Consider the following 16,986-nt stretch of genomic DNA (forward strand, 5'->3'; position numbering starts at 1 on the left):
GATGTAGGTGGGAGGAGAGTAGACAAGGGGAGAACAAATAGAGTCGAGATATGGAGGAATAAGTTCTCCAACGCCCTCCGTCACTTTAGCAGTTTCCAGTTTCCTGGCCCCAACCGTCTCCTTTTCACCATAAACGTCCAATCCCTCCACACTTCCATCCCCCACCAGGATGGTATGAGGGCGCTCTGCTTCTTCTTCCAGAAGAGGCCCAACTAATTCCCATCCACCATCACCCTCCTCTGCCTGGCTGAACTTGTTCTCATATTGAACAACTTCTCCTTTAACTTCACTAACTTTCTCCAAATTAAAGGTGCTGCTATGGGAACCCACATGGGTCCTAGCTATGCCTGTCTTTTCATGGGATATGTGGAACATTCTTTGTTCCAGTCCTAATCGGCTCCCTTCCCTCACCTCTTTTTCCAGTACATTGATGACTGTATCGGTGCCGATTCCCGCTCTCGCCCTGAACTAGAAAATTTCATACACTTTGCATCCAATTTCCATCCTTCCCTCACCTTCACATGATCCATCTCCGACTCTTCCCTTCCCTTCCTCGACTTCTCTGTCTCCATTTCTGAGGATAGGCTTTTGACCAGTATCCACTCTAAGCCCTCTGACTCCCACAGCTACTTGGACTAAACTTCCTCCCACCCCGCATCCTTTAAGGACTCAATTCCAATCTCCCAGTTTCTCCATCTCCGTCGCATCTACTCTGACGACACCACCTTTCACACTAGTGCCTCTGACATGTCTTATTTTTCCTCAAACAAGGATTCCCCTCCCTCGTGGATAACATGGCCATCGACCGTGTCTGTTCTATTTCCCGCACCTCCACTCTCACCCCTTCCCCTCCCTCTCGGAACCACGACAGGGTTCCCCTTGTCCTCACCTTTCACCCCACCAGCCTCCACCTCCACATTCAACAAATCATCCTCCGCCATTTCTGACACCTCCAGTGTGATCCCACCACCAATGACATAAGAACATAAGAAATAGAAGCAGGAGTAGGCCATACAGTCCCTCAAGCCTGCTCCACCATTTAATACAATCATGGCTTATCTGATCATGGACTCCGGTCCACTTCCCTGCCTACTCCCCATAACCCCTTATTCCCTTATCGGTTAAGAAACTGTCTATCTTTGTCTTAAATCCATTTAATGTCCCAGTTTCCACAGCACTCTGAGGCAGCGAATTCCACAGATTTACATACCTCTGAGAGAATAAATCCCTCCTCATCTCAGTTTTAAATGGGCATTTTAAGATTATGCCCCCTAGTTCTATTCTTCCCTATCAGTGGAAACATCCTCTCTGCATCCACCTTGCCAAGCCCCGCCCCTCCCCTCCCCTCTCAGCATTCACAAGGGACCATTCCCTCCACGACACCCTTGTCCATTCCGCAGTCACCCCCAGCACACTCCCCCTCCCACGGCACCTTTCCATGCAACCACAGGAGATGTAACACCTGTCCTTTTACCTCATCCATCCCCACCATCCAGGGCTCCAAATACACCTTCCAGGTGCAACAATGATTTACTTGTACTTCTTTCTATTTAGTGTACTATATTCGCTGCTCACGATGTGGTCTCCTCTTCACTGGGGAGATCAAGCGTAGATTGGGTGATCGCTTAGCTGAACACCTCCATTCAGTCATTAAGTGTGACCCTGAGCTTCTGGTCGCCTGCCACTTTAATTCTCCACTCTATTCCCACTCTGATATCTCCTCCACTGTTCCAATGAAGCTCAACGCAAGCTCAAGGAACAGCACCTCATCTTTCGTTTAGACACTTTATAGTCTACATCGAGTTCAACAATTTCAGATCAGAACCTCTGATCATCTTTTGCTTCCTTTCCCTCCCCCACCCCAACTTAAGTTTTTTTCTTCTTTCTTGTCTCTTTCTTTTCTCTTTGTCTGTAATGGCAGCTCGTTATTACTACGCCATTCCCATCCTATCCAGATGAACTTTTTTCTAATGTCCTTCATTACCATTTCAATTCAGCCATCATCCCATTTGTCTCTCTAACCCCTCCTGCCTTCCATCCTATCACAGACCTTCCTTTTTGTTCTTTCTTCCCCTCCCCCTTTCAATGCTTAAGAATGTGCTCTTTTCAAACATTCTGCCCACAGATGCTGCCTGACACTCTGAGATTTCCAGCAATGATTAAAGTCATCGGATACTTTTGAAAAAAGTCAGCATTTGCAGAAAGTACCCCGCTTTGGATATCCGGGATCTCCAAAAGGGAGGCGGTCAGAGGTTTTCGCTCAATTTGTGTAACAAGATGATTTACAAGAACTTACACCATGTACTTTGAATTCTTCCCATAAACACGAACACAATTCAGCAAGGTCTATTTTTAAAACTGTGTTGTAAGATTATTTTCACGAAATGTTAAATTAAAGTTATACATCGTCCACCTAATCTCACTTTTCTGACTGATTTCAATAACTACTCAAAATGTGCAGAATGTCACGAAAAGTAAAACCTTACTATTTAGTCACATTTAGTAAGTTGGTATGAATTGCTTCAGCAGTAGCGGACAGGAAAGAATAACAGCACCTGAGATAATGGAAGAGTTATTTTATTACACTGCGGTATTTGTAACTTTACACTGAAATTTGATCAGTTCAGGGTGAACACACTAAATACTGAAGCTGAAGGCAGCGGACAAATTGCACACCTGTTGTGATTTGACTTGTTCCACTTAAAATCAAACATGTAATAGTTGATTATGGAAATACATTTTAAAGAAACTTTACTAAAATTATAATAGATCAATACATAAGATATTTGAATCAGATACAGCTGGATCTGGCGATACTTGTTCGAAGCGGGTTTGCCTGAGCCTCATGTTTAACCACACAGGAGTAAAGCTCGTGTGAGTTCCACTCTGAGGCTGGTAGAGTCAGATAACTGCTCACACTGAACGTGTTGTCCTTCTCCTGCTGGAATCGACTGGTCTCAACACCATTCCCTCTCACACTGCCATCTACAGTCCACTCAATTTCCGCAGCACCCGGGTTAAAGCCGTCCACTAAACACACCAGGGTCGCCGTGTTCTTTGCTGTGATTTGATCCGATGAAGGCAGAAGGACGGTCACCGAGGGGGCCCGCGGATCTGAAAAGCAGAAACAAGTGAAATAAGATCCATTTTTAATTGACATAAAAGTCCAATCAATGTTTTACATTCTGCAAATCTTTTAAAAATCGACGTCACAAGAACACAAGAAATATGAGCAGGAGTACCCATTTGGCCCCTCGAGCCTGCTCCGCCATTTAATAAGATCATGGCTGAGCTGATCATGGACTCAGTTCCACTTCCCTGCCAGCTCCCCATAACCCTTTATTCCCTTATCACTCAAAAATCTGTCTTAAATATATTCAATGACCCAGCTCTCTGGGGCAGAGAATTCCACAGATTTACAACCCTCTGAGAGAAGAAATTCCTCCTGGTCTCAGTTTTAAATGGGCGGCCCCTTATTCTGAGACTGTGTCCCCTAGTTTTAGTTTCATCTATGAGTGGAAATATACTCTCTGCATTCATCTTGTCCAGCCTCTCATGATCTTATATGTTTCGATAAGATCACCTCTCAATCTATACTCCAATGAGTATAGACCCAACCTACTCAGCCTATCTTCATAACTCAACCCACTGATCTCCAGAATCAAACTAGTGAACCTTTTCTGAGCATCCTCCAATACAATTATATCCTTTCTTAAATACGGAGACCAAAACTGCATGCAATACTCCAGGTGTGGCCTAACCAATACCCTGTACAGTTGTATCAGAACTTCTCTGCTTTTATACTCCATCCTCCTTGCAATAAAGGCCAACATTCCATGTGCCTTCCTGATTACTTGCTGTACCTGCACACTAACTTTTTGTGCTTCATGCACAAGGGCCCCCAGGTCCCTCTGTACTGAAGCACTTTGCAATTTTTCTCCATTTAAATTGTAATCTGCTTTTCTATTTTTTCTGCCAAAGTGGATAACCTCACATTTTCCTACATTATACTTTATCTGCCAAACTTTTGCCCACTCACTTAACCTGTCTATATCTCTTTGCAGATTTTTTTGTGTCCTCACAATTTGCTTTCCCAACCATCTTTTTATCATCAGCAAACTTGGTTACATTACACTCAGTCCCTTCATCCAAGTCATTAATATAGATTGTAGATAGTTGAGGCCGCAGCACCGATCGCTGTGGAACCCCAGTAGTTACTGTTTGCCAACTGGAAAATGTTTTATTATATTTGAATTACTTTGTTTGGAGATATGTCTCTGGTCACAGTGTCACAAAAGATACATTTTCTCTAAAATTATATCCCAACTATAACCTCAATTTTCAAATCATGAAGCCAAAATTTCCCGGGCAATACTTATCGCTCAACCACCATTGCTAATACAGACCAACTGGCCATGATCGCATTGCTGTTTGTGGACCCTTGCTGTGCGCAAATAGGTTGCCACTTTTCTTGCATTAAGAAGCGCTTGGAGATATCCTGAGGTCATGGTAGGCGATATATGAATGCAAATTCATTCTTTCTTATTATTAAAGAGACATATTCCCATGATTTTAAAATAAAATATAACCCAGTCTAAGAATGTTGAAGATGGACTGTCACAATATCCTACATAGAATTACATAGGATATACGCCAAAGAAACAGGTCATTTAGCAGAACCAATCCATGCTGGCGTTTATCGCTGCACTCGAGTCTCCTTCCGTCTTTCCTCATCTGAAGCTATACACATAACCCTCTATTACCTTCTCCCTCATATGCTTGTCTAGCCTCCCCTTAAATGCACTGATACAATTCGCTTCAACCACTCCCTGTGGTGGTGAGTTCTATATTCTCACCACTCTTTGTGTAAAGAATTTTCTTCTGAATTCCCTATTCGATTTCTTGGTGACTATCTTATATTGATGGCCTGTAATTATGCTGTTCCCCAGAAGTTGAAAGATTCTCTCTATACCAAATCTTTCAAAACCTTTCATAATTTTAAAGACTTCTATTAGGTCACACCTCAGCCTTCTTTTTCTGAGAAAAGAGACCCAGCCTGCTCATCCTTTTCTGATTATGTATATCCTCACATTTTTGATATCATCCTTTAAATCTTCTCTGCAACCTCTCCAGTGCCTCTAAATCCTTTTTATAATATGGCGACCAGAACTGTATGCAGTACCCTAAGTGTGGTCTAACCAAGTTTCGATACAGGCTTTTCAATTCTATACTTCTAGAAATAAACCCTTGTGCTTGGTTTGCTTTTTTAAGGCCTTGCTAACCTGTGTTGCAACTTTTAGTGATTTGTGTATTTGTACTCCAAGATCTCTTTGTTCCTCTACCCCAGCTAGACTTACACCTCCAAGTAATAAGTGACCTCCTTATTCTCCCTAACAAAATGTAATACCTCACATTTAGCTGTGTTGAACTTTGTTTGCCAATTATATATCCATTCTGCAAGTTTATTAATGTCCTCCTGTAATTTGTTGCAGTCCTCTTCAGTATTGATCAATTTGGTGTCATCTGCAAATTTAGAAATTGTGTTTTTGGTTCCAAAGTCTAAATTGTTAATATAAATTGTGAGCAACAGTGGTCCCAGCACTGATCCTTGTGGAACATCACTACCACCTCTGCCACAATAAATAGCTACCTTTTACCCCTACTCTCTGCTTTCTGTCTTGAAACCAGCTAGCTATCTATTCTGCTACTTTTCCCCTGACTGCATTCTCTGATCTTGTTCATCAGTCTTTTACGGGGTACATTATCGAAGGCCTTTTGAAAAATCGAGATAAATTACATCTCTCTGTTACCACGTCAAAAAATTCAATGAGGTTGTTCAAGCAAGACTTTCTCTTTTGAAATTGATGCTGACTATTCGTTATTATATTTTTGCTTTCTAGATATGCCACTATTTTCTCCTTTAGTAGGGATTCCATTATTTTTCCTACCAGTGATGTTAAGCTGACTGGTCTATAATTCCATGGACATGTTCTATCCCCCTTCTTAAATATAAGTATAACATTAGCTATCCGCCAGTCCTCTGGCATTACACCTTTTTCTAATGAATTATTAAATATGTGTAGAAAGGCCTCTGCTATCTCTTCCCTGGATTATTTTAAAATGAATGGATGAAATCTATCGGGACCAAGAGTTTTATCCTCTTTGAGTTTGATTAGTTTATTTAATATATATCCTCATTTTATTTTATCTCATTACTAATTTCATCATCCAATGTTCTGTCCACATGTTCTATCTCCCTGGTAAATACTGAAGCAAAATAATTACTTAATATTTCAGCCATCTCTCTATCGTTACTTGTGGTATTATCCCTTAATGGCCCAGTAAAATATATTACTATGTTGCTTTATGTTCCTTGACAATTTAATTCATAATTTAATTTAATTTAATCTTGTCTCTTTAAATGAACGTTCGCACCGACAACGTTTTGCAAGCATCAGCCGGCAATAACAAACCGTGGGCAAAATGTCATGTAAAGTAGCGAAGAAAGGGCTGAAACATTTTTATTTTTTCCAATCGGAGAATTTGAGGTTGGACTGCTCCAATTGGTTCTGGCATTGAGGTCAGCTAGATCGGCGTGCCTCACCCATACCAGGTTTGCCCGGGGCGTTTTAACAATCTATTGTTATTCTAAGCGGTTCAACTTGGAATTTATAATTTCGCCTTGCTTTCTTTATATTATAATTTGAAGACTGAAACTGCGAGTAGTCTGACTAGTGCCGCCACTTGTCACAGTTGGTAAAATCTCCCTGCAGCAAGCACTGTTTATCTGAACATTCTGATACTGAAATATCCGGAGTCCCATGGGAGTATAGATCAGGTTTAACTATCAGTTTATATTGTCTAAACGCAATAGTTTTTCCGTGAACTCTTTGCACTGGCATTTATACCGGAGATATATCTTTAAACGAACTATTGATAATATTATAGAGCATTTTTCTGCTTTATATCCCGTGCTAGCCCATTTCACCCCAGGGTAGCCGAATAACCAAGTTAAAATAGCGATAGAGTATACGCATTTTTTGTAATATTACTCGCATCACTGACACTGATCATAGAACCAACAGCAACGCGCAATTAAGCAAATACAAAAACAGATACAAAAATCTAAAAATAGATTCTGAGACATTCGCACACAATTGCTCGGATGGGAGGTTAATGAGCCCGTGACTTATTAAGAAAATAGATATCCTGTCATTCGTTGAGGTTTGTTTTTGTGTTATGGAGAAAATAGATAAATGTTGATATTTATACTAGCTGAATTTAGCGAAACAGTCTGATTGCTATATCATTGGGGATTAATGTGAAATGTAGGACTGGCGATCTTCTACAGAACGGTTTTCATTAAGTTTGGAGACGAGGGGGAGTAAGTTGCCGCAAGACTCCTTCCGCAGTCTCCATCCAAGAATGATGATTAAATCTAGTTAGTGCTTTAAGTGGAATGAAAACGGTGTTGTGTGAAGGTTTTGAATTTGTGTTTTTAGCCCTTTGAGTGAGGCTATAAGGGCAGGGTGTAAACTAGTCTGAAATACTATGTAGGATTGATAGAACAATTACATTATAGGATAGAGTAAAAGGCCAATCCCGCCCATTGAAAGACACGACCACTTAATCCATTTCCCATACATTCGTTTTTTCTTTTTCAAATGTTTATCCACTTTCCATTTAAGCGCCACCATGGGCCCCACTCTTACAGGGAGGACATTGCAGGTCTACCACTCCATTGGACAAAAAAAAAAATCCTAATCTATCACTTGGTTCTTCTAGCAATGACGTTTAATTTATGTCCTCAGGTTACCGACTGACCGATCAGTGAAAATAGTTCTTTATCCATTTTGTCGCAACGGAATGATTCCTAATTCTGAACATGTCCAGGAGATCACACCTTAAGCTTGGAGTGAATCACTCGTAACTAAAACCTCGCAGTACCGGTATCATCTTAACAAATTCCCCCTGTACCCTCTCTAAGGCCTGAACACTCTCCGTAACACTGACTATCTCTTAAATATCACTGGATGCTGATTCACAAGCTTGGTATAATTATATTTTAAGAGCAATAATCTTGATTTACACCAATTCAATCTACCAAGCCAATGATTTTAAAGTATTTTTTGGTAATTCGTCAGTCATGTTGCAAATGTTAGAGGACAATTTGATGAGCACTTTGGAAACCGAATATGAAACAATGCAATTGGCTCAGACAGTCACCATGAGATACTCGGACACTGATATATTTTGATCCAGTAAATTTCGACTCAAACAAAATCAAACACAAATGGAAAATTGGTTGTTGATAAATCCCAAGTTGCAAACTGCGAATAATTTACTTACTGCTCAGATTCAGCTTGGTTCCTCTCCCGAGGGTTAATCCTTCTTTCCACACAGCACAGTAATAGTCGGCGGCGTCCTCGGATAGCACGTTGGTGATGGTTAAATGCATCTTGTTACTCGATGAGTCCGTGGACCCGGTAAATCGATCTGGAATTCCCGAAGTAGTAACGTAGCTCTCGTGCCAAACATACACAGGGGAACTGTCGGGTTTCTGCCAGTACCAGCTCGTGTAGTAGCTAACCTATGTTGTGTCCTGACATGGTACAGGTGATCGTGACGGTTCCCCCCGGGGAGGCTGAGATGGACGGTGGCTGAGTCAAGACAGGATCCGCATTTGTACCTGGTGAAATAACAATTTATCGACCAGTTACAATCTGTGTAATAGTAAATATCGTTTGTATTTCAAGTTCGTTAAACTCGAGCACAAAATTCAGGATAATGTAAAAGGTAGCGATACTGAAGGTTAGCGTCTGTACTTACTGTGTACACTGACCATCAGTGCGGCGAGAATTCGAACCCATTCAAGTCATGGTGAAGGTTCTGGTGAGGGTCAGAAGCAAAATCGTTCCTGACACGAATGTGGTTCTGTGCTCTTTCCAAACCGCTCCTTAAGACGTTTGAAACCTCGCAACGTCATTGAATATTAATTATGCATGCAAATCTCCATCCACTTGAAATCGGGTTACAGGATCTCGTCCTGCTTTGACTGACATTCGCATACATTTAGAAAAAAGAGAAACACGAGCTAGAATACACCAAGAGAATGGTTGAATATAGCGAAGTAAATGGTGCGGTGAGAGAAGGAGGAGCGATTAGATGAGTCCCGGCTTGGGCTTCAGGAACCTGAAGATTATAATAGAGGGGAAGCTGAGGGCAAGCGGTTTAATCGCTATGGGGTCCTCGCGAAGAATGAATTGGATAAGCAGAGTTTCTTGGGAGCTGTATTCAAGTCTTGGAAGGACGGAGGGTGAATGAGGCAAATGTAACAGTTATTTATTGGACTTGTGATTGATATGGAAAACTGCAAGATAACTCCCGCTTTGCGAATTTTGTGTGGGAATCAATGTACGAAATTCCATGGCTTCCTGTTTTGAAAATATCAGCCAAAAATAAATGTCAAACAAATACTTTAAATGTTGGGTACTAATAACTTACCGGACGTCGTCATTGTTTGTGGCTTTGAAGAACTGAATAAAGTAACGTTTTAATTGTCCAGCTGAAGGGTATAGAAGAGAGCAAGAAGTAAGAATTAAATCACTACACTGTGAGGATTGATGATCGGAGGTGCATTTAGCGTCCCATAAGTACATGGAATCATAGAATGATACAGCATAGAAGGAGGTCATTCTTCCCATCGCGTCTATGTCTGCTCTGTGATTGAGCTATCCGATTAGACCCACTATCCCGCTCTTGTCCCATAGCCCTACATATTCCCCACCTTCAAGTGCTTATCAAATTCCCTTCAGAAAGATTTATTGCATCTTCTTCCACCATCCTTTCAGACACTGCATTCCAGATCCTAACAACTCATTGCCTTTTTTCCCCTCATGTCGACTCTGGTTCTTTTGACAAATTACCTTAAATGTATGTCCTCGGGCTAGGGACCCTTCTGCCATTGAAAACAATTTCTCCTTATTTACTCTATCAAAATCCTTCAAGGACACATCTTTCAATTCTAGCCATAAACTTTTCTGTGCTAAGGAAAACAGCCTCAGATTTTCTAATCTCCCCTTTTAACTGAAGTCTTTCCTCTCTGGTGCCATTCTAGTAATTCTTCTCTGCACCCTCTCTAAGGCCTTGACATCGATCTTAATGAGTACTGTCCTGAATTGGACACAATACTCCAGCTACTGCCTAAACAGTGTTTTATAAATGTTTAGTATAACTTCATTGCGTTTTTACTCGATACCTCTATTTATCAATCCTCTCCATTACTTCAGACAATATGTCAAACAGGATAAGCCTTTCACAAATTCTTGTTGGCTTTTGAGATCCCTTATGCCATTTGAACAGTCTTCTTGTTTTGTTCTGACTGCTTGTAATACTTTTATAGGTACACCCAGGTCTCTATGTTCCTGCACCTTTAAAATATTTCATTTTGTTTATATTGCCTCTCCTCGTTCTTTCTACCAAAATTAGTTCTCACATTACTGCGTTAAATTTCATCTGTCATGTGTCTGTCCCTTTCACCAGTCTATGCATCTAGTCAGAATTTTATACGTTTCAATGAGATCCCCTCTCATTCTTCTGAACTCCAGTGAATACAGGCCTAGTCGACCCAATCTCTCCTCATACGACAGTCCTGCCATCCCAGGAATCAGTCTGGTGAACCTTCACTGCACTCCCTATATGGCAAGTATATCCTTTCTTAGGTAAGGAGATCAAAACTGCACACAATACTCCAGGTGTGGTCTCACCAAGACCATGTATAACTGTGGTAAGACATCCTTGCTCCTGTACTCAAATCCTCTTGCAATGTAGGCCAACAAACCATTTGAAACTCTTTTGAGTTTATCTGTAAAATAAAGAAACATTAAACCGTGCCACCCGCCCTGGATGACACAGCAGACATTTACAAGGCCCCTTTTTTTCCCCCTTTTTTGTGTTTTTTTTGTGTTTTTCTTTTTTTTGGTTTTTTTTTGGGCGCTAAAATCACATTTTTCCAAGTGCCCGCTATAAAAGGGGAGGGGGACACTAAAAGCACCGGCAATTAAAACAAATTAAACTTTAAAACGTAAAATCAAATTAAAATTTGGTTGCCGGGCGTGATGATGCACTCCAGTCCCTCCGGTGCCCACCTCTCGCAGAAGGCCGCGAGCGTACCGGCGGACAAAAGGCAATGGAAACACCAATTATCATTTCGATGTCAAATCATTGCCTGATTTGGCGAGGATCGAACTCACAAACCTTGGCGTTGTGTCTGCCTATATTGTCATATAATTACTTCACGGTAATCCATTGTGCCACTAGAGCCACGCTACGGTCCAACAAACCATTTGACTTCCAAATTGCTTGCTGCACCTGCATGTTTACTTTCAATGACTGGTGATAGAGATTTCAAACAGGCTGCATTTCGACAGATTGTGAGAATTCACAGACAACAAGTTAGAGATGCTCCGTGATTGGGAGCATGTTGCATTAAGTCATCAATCAACTTGACATTTTAGGACCTTGTGTAGCTAGCCAATTAAAAGGTTAAAAGACTATTAATTGAGCCAATAAGGTCAAAGAAGGCGAGTTCTTTTCTGTAAATTGATCCAGGTATAAGTACAGCCATTTTGACCATGTGGTCTCAGAAGGACAAAGACCTGGCTTAAAGCCAAGAGCTTGTTGCTGTCTGCCAGAAATAAAGTTACATTAAAACTACCATCGGAGTTCATATTTCATTGGAAATTAAGAGATCTAACAACTGGTGCACAAGGGCACTAAGGTCCCTCTGTACATCAACACTTCCCAAGCGATCACCATTTAAATAATACTTTGTCCTTATGTATTTCCTACCAAAGTGGATAACTTCACATTTATCCACGTTATACTGCATTTGCCATGTATTTGCCCACTCCCTCAACCTATCTAAATAGCTTTGCAGCATATTCGCATCCTCCTCACAACTCACAATCCCACCTAGTTTTGTGTCATCAGCAAACTTGGAAATATTACATTTGGTTCCCTCATCCAAATCATTTATATATATTGTAAATAGCTGGGGCTCAAGCACTGATCCCTGTGGTACTATAGTCACTGCCCGCCACCCCAAAAAAGATCCGTTTATTCCTACTCTCTGTTTCCTGTCAGTTAACCAATTTTCAATCCATGCCAATACATTACCCCTAATCCTATGTGCTTTAATTTTGCACACTAACCTTGTTATGTATTTAACCCTTGGCAACATGTATTACACCACCACCAGAGGGCCGGCCTGTTGGAGTCCCAAGGGATCCAGCAACCGTTGGGAGCACTGTATATAAGCAGGCCTCCCACGCGGTACCTGCACTCTGGAGCCTAATTAACGGAGCTAAGATCACACTTACTCATTGCTTACAGTACTCAGTTTCATCCTTTATTATGAGCATAATAATTGGAGACGAGGTAACAAACAACCACGCGAAAATGCAAAGAACAGTTGGTATCCTGGAGGAGTTCTCAGAAGGGGACGATTGGGAGGCCTTCGTGGAGAGACTCGACCAATACTTTGTGGCCAATGACCTGGAAGGGGACGAGAATGCTGCCAAATGAAGGGCGATCCTCCTTACCATCTGTGGGGCAACAACCTATGGCCTCATGAAGAATCTTCTAGCTCCGGTAAAATCAACAACCAAATCCTATGAAGAACTGTGTACGCTGGTCCGGAAGCACCTAAATCTTAAGGAAAGCGTTTTGATGGCGAGGTATCGATTCTACACGTGTCAATGAGGGCCAGGAAATGGTGAGCTATTTCGCCAAAGTAAGGCACCTTGCAGGACATTGCGAATTTGATGGATTCCTTGAACAAATGCTGAGAGACATTTTTGGGCTTGGCATTGGCCATGAGGTAATCCTTCGCAAACTATTGAATGTTGAAACACCGAATCTGAGCAAAGCCCTAACGATAGCCCAGGCATTTATGCCACCAGCGATAACACCAAACAAATTTCGCAGCATAAAGAGGTTTCGGCCAGTGCCGTGTACAAAATAACGTAGATTTCGAGCAGGAATATACATGGCAGAACGTACACGCCAGCTGCTGCACGACCTCAGATGACCCAGAGTCTGCCATCAATCATTAATGTGAGGTAGTTAACACCTAACTGTCCTGTGACAATTGGAGCTGGTGCTCTCCACTCTCTCTCCTGCGACAGTTGGAGCTGGTGCTCTCCACTCTCTCTCCTGCGACAGCTGGAACTGGTGCTCTCTACTCTCACGTCCTGTGACAGTTGGAAGTGGTGCTCTCCACTCTCCCGTAGGTGTAGGAGGGAGGGCTTTAGTTTCCTGAACAATTGGGACCGCTTCTGGGGAAGGTGGGACCTGTACAAGTCGGACAGGTTACACCTCAACAGAGACGGGACCAACGTTCTCGCGGGTGGTTTTGTTAGTACGGTTGGGAGGGCTTTAAACTAGCTTGGCAAGGGGATGGGAACCCAGGAGAGGGCTCTGAGCTAGTTAGAGTGGGTGAAAGCTCAGATGAACAGAACCCCAAGAAAGAATGCAAAAGGCAGGAGGCAACAGAGCAGAGTAGCACTGGGGTAAGTGTAAACCACAAGGTGATAGGAAGGGACAATATGTATGAATATAAAGGGGCTGCAGGAGGGGTCAAAACTAAAAATCATGGTTTAAAAACTAGTATTAAAACACTCTACCTAAACGCATGCAGCATTCGAAATAAAGTAAATGAGTTGACGGCACAAATCATTACAAATGGGTATGATTTAGTGGCCATTACAGAAACGTGGTTGCAGGGTGGCCAAGACTGGGAATTAAACATACAGGGGTATCTGACAATTCGGAAAGATAGACAAGAAGGGAAAGGAGGTGGGGTAGCTCTGTTAATAAAGGATGATATCAGGGCAGTTGTGAGAGACGATATTGGCTCTAATGAACAAAATGTTGAATCATTGTGGGTGGAGATTAGAGATAGTAAGGGGAAAAAGTCACTGGTGGGCGTAGTTTATAGGCCCCCAAAAAATAACTTCATGGTGGGGCGGACAATAATCAAGGGAATAATGGGAGGCATGTGAAAAAGGAACGGCAGTAATCATGGGGGATTTTAACCTACATATCGATTGGCCAAATCAAATCGCATGGGGTAGCCTTGAGGAGGAATTCATAGAATGCATACGGGATTGTTTCTTAGAACAGTATGTTACAGAACCTACAAGGGAGCAAGCTATCTTAGATCTGGTCCTGTGTAATGAGACAGGAATAATAAACGATCTCCGAGTAAAAGATCCTCTCGGAATGAGTGATCACAGTATGGTTGAATTTGTAATACAGATTGAGGGTGAGGAAGTAGTGTCTCAAAGGAGCGTACTATGCTTAAACAAAGGGGACTACAGTGGGATGAGGGCAGAGTTGGCTAAAGTAGACTGGGAACACAGACTAAACGGTGGCACAATTGAGGAACAGTGGAGGACTTTTAAGGAGCTCTTTCATAGTGCTCAACAAAAATATATTCCAGTGAAAAAGAAGGGCGGTAAGAGAAGGGATAACCAGCCGTGGATAACCAAGGAAATAAAGGAGAGTATTAAATTAAAAACCAATACGTATAAGGTGGCCAAGGTTAGTGGGAAACGAGAAGATTGGGAAAGTTTTAAACGACAGCAAAGAATGACTAAGAAAGCAATAAAGAAGGGGAAGATAGATTACAAATGTAAACTTGCGCAAAACATAAAAACAGATAGTAAAAGCTTTTACCAATATATAAAATGGAAAAGAGTGAGTAAAGTAAATGTTGGTCCCTTAGAAGATGAGAAAGGTGATTTAATAATGGGAAATGTGGAAATGGCTGAGACCTTAAACAATTATTTTGCTTCGGTCTTCACAGTGGAAGACACAAAAACCATGCCAAAAATTGCTGCTCACGGGAATGTGGGAAGGGAGGACCTTGAGACAATCAATATCAGTAGCGGGGTAGTGCTGGACAGGCTAATGGGACTCAAGGTAGACAAATCTCCTGGTCCTGATGAAATGCATACCAGGGTATTAAAAGAGATGGCGGAATTTATAGCAGATACATTCGTTATAATCTACCAAAATTCTCTGGACTCTGGGGAGGTACCAGTGGATTGGAAAGCAGCAAATGTAACGCCTCTGTTTAAAAAAGGGGGCAGACAAAAGGCAGGTAACTATAGGCCGGTTAGTTTAACATCTGTAGTGGAGAAAATGCTTGAAGCTATCATTAAGGAAGAAATAGCGGGACATCTAGATAGGAATAGTGCAATCAAGCAGATGCAACATGGATTCATGAAGGGGAAATCACGTGTAACTAATTTACTGGAAGTCTTTGAGGATATAACGAGCATGGTGGATAGAGGTGTACCGATGGATGTGGTGTATTTAGATTTCCAAAAGGCATTCGATAAGGTGCCACACAAAAGATTACTGCAGAAGATAAAGGTACGCGGAGTCAGAGGAAATATATTAGCATGGATAGAGAATTGGCTGGCTAACAGAAAGCAGAGAGTCGGGATAAATGGGTCCTTTTCGGGTTGGAAATCGGTGGTTAGTGGTGTGCCACAGGGATCGGTGCTGGGACCACAACTGTTTACAATATACATAGATGACCTGGAAGAGGGGACAGAGTGTAGTGCAACAAAATTTGCAGATGACACAAAGATTAGTGGGAAAGCGGGTTGTGTAGAGGACACAGAGAGGCTGCAAAGAGATTTAGATAGGTTAAGCGAATGGGCTAAGGTTTGGCAGATGGAATACAATGTCGGAAAATGTGAGGTCATCCACCTTGGGGAAAAAAAACAGTAAAAGGGAATATTATTTGAATGGGGAGAAATTACAACATGCTGCAGTGCAGAGGGACCTGGGGGTCCTTGTGCATGAATCCCAAAAGTTAGTTTGCAGGTGCAGCAGGTAATCAGGAAGGCGAATGGAATGTTGGCCTTCATTGCGAGAGGGATGGAGTACAAAAGCAGGAAGGTCCTGCTGCAACTGTACAAGGTATTGGTGAGGCCGCACCTGGAGTACTGCGTGCAGTTTTGGTCACCTTACTTAAGGAAGGATATACTAGCTTTGGAAGGGTACAGAGATGATTCACTAGGCTGATTCTGGAGATGAGGGGGTTACCTTATGATGATAGATTGAGTAGATTGGGACTGTACTCGTTGGAGTTCAGAAGGATGAGGGGTGATCTTATAGAAAAATTTAAAATAATGAAGGGGCTAGACAGGATAGAGGCAGAGAGGTTGTTTCCACTGGTCGGGGAGACTAGAACTAGGGGGCACAGCCTCAAAATACGGGGGAGCCAATTTAAAACCGAGTTGAGAAGGAATTTCTTCTCCCAGAGGGTTGTGAATCTGTGGAATTCTCTGCCCAAGGAAGCAGTTGAGGCTAGCTCATTGAATATATTCAAATCACAGATAGATAGATTTTTAACCAATAAGGGAATTAAGGGTTATGGGGAGCGGGTGGGTAAGTGGAGCTGAGTCCACGGCCAGTTCAGCCGTGATCTTGTTGGGTGGCGGAGCAGGGTCGAGGGGCTAGATGGCCTACTCCTGTTCCTAATTCTAATGTTCTTATGTTCTTATTAATGTTGGGGAAGTCCAGAACCAGGGGTCACAGTCTAAGGATAAGGGGTAAGCTGTTTAGGACCGAGATGAGGAGAATCTTCTTCACCCAGTGAGTGGTGAACCTGTGGAATTCTCTACCACAGAAAGTTGCTGAGGCCAATTCACTAAATATATTCAAAAAGGAGTTAGATGTAGTCCTTACTACTAGGGGGATCAAGGGGTATGGCGAGAAAGCAGGAATGGGGTACTGAAGTTGCATGTTCAGCCATGAACTCATTGAATGGTGGTGCAGGCTCGAAGGGCCGAATGGCCTACTCCTGCACCTATTTTCTATGTTTCTATGTTTCTATGTTATGGAGGTGATCATCGGGCCCATCAATGCCGCTTCAAGCAGTATGCATGCAATGGCTGCAGAACAATG

At 42.2% G+C, this 16,986-nt stretch overlaps 1 pseudogene; it reads right to left on the reverse strand.

Annotated features, from left to right (window-relative positions):
* Positions 1-2,791: 2,791 nt before the first annotated feature.
* On the reverse strand, positions 2,792-8,914 carry LOC139268241 (immunoglobulin lambda-1 light chain-like; annotated as a pseudogene).
* Between the last annotated feature and the right edge of the window lie 8,072 nt (positions 8,915-16,986).

Source organism: Pristiophorus japonicus, chromosome 8 (assembly GCF_044704955.1).
Source record: "Pristiophorus japonicus isolate sPriJap1 chromosome 8, sPriJap1.hap1, whole genome shotgun sequence".
NCBI classification, from domain to species: Eukaryota; Metazoa; Chordata; class Chondrichthyes; family Pristiophoridae; genus Pristiophorus; species Pristiophorus japonicus.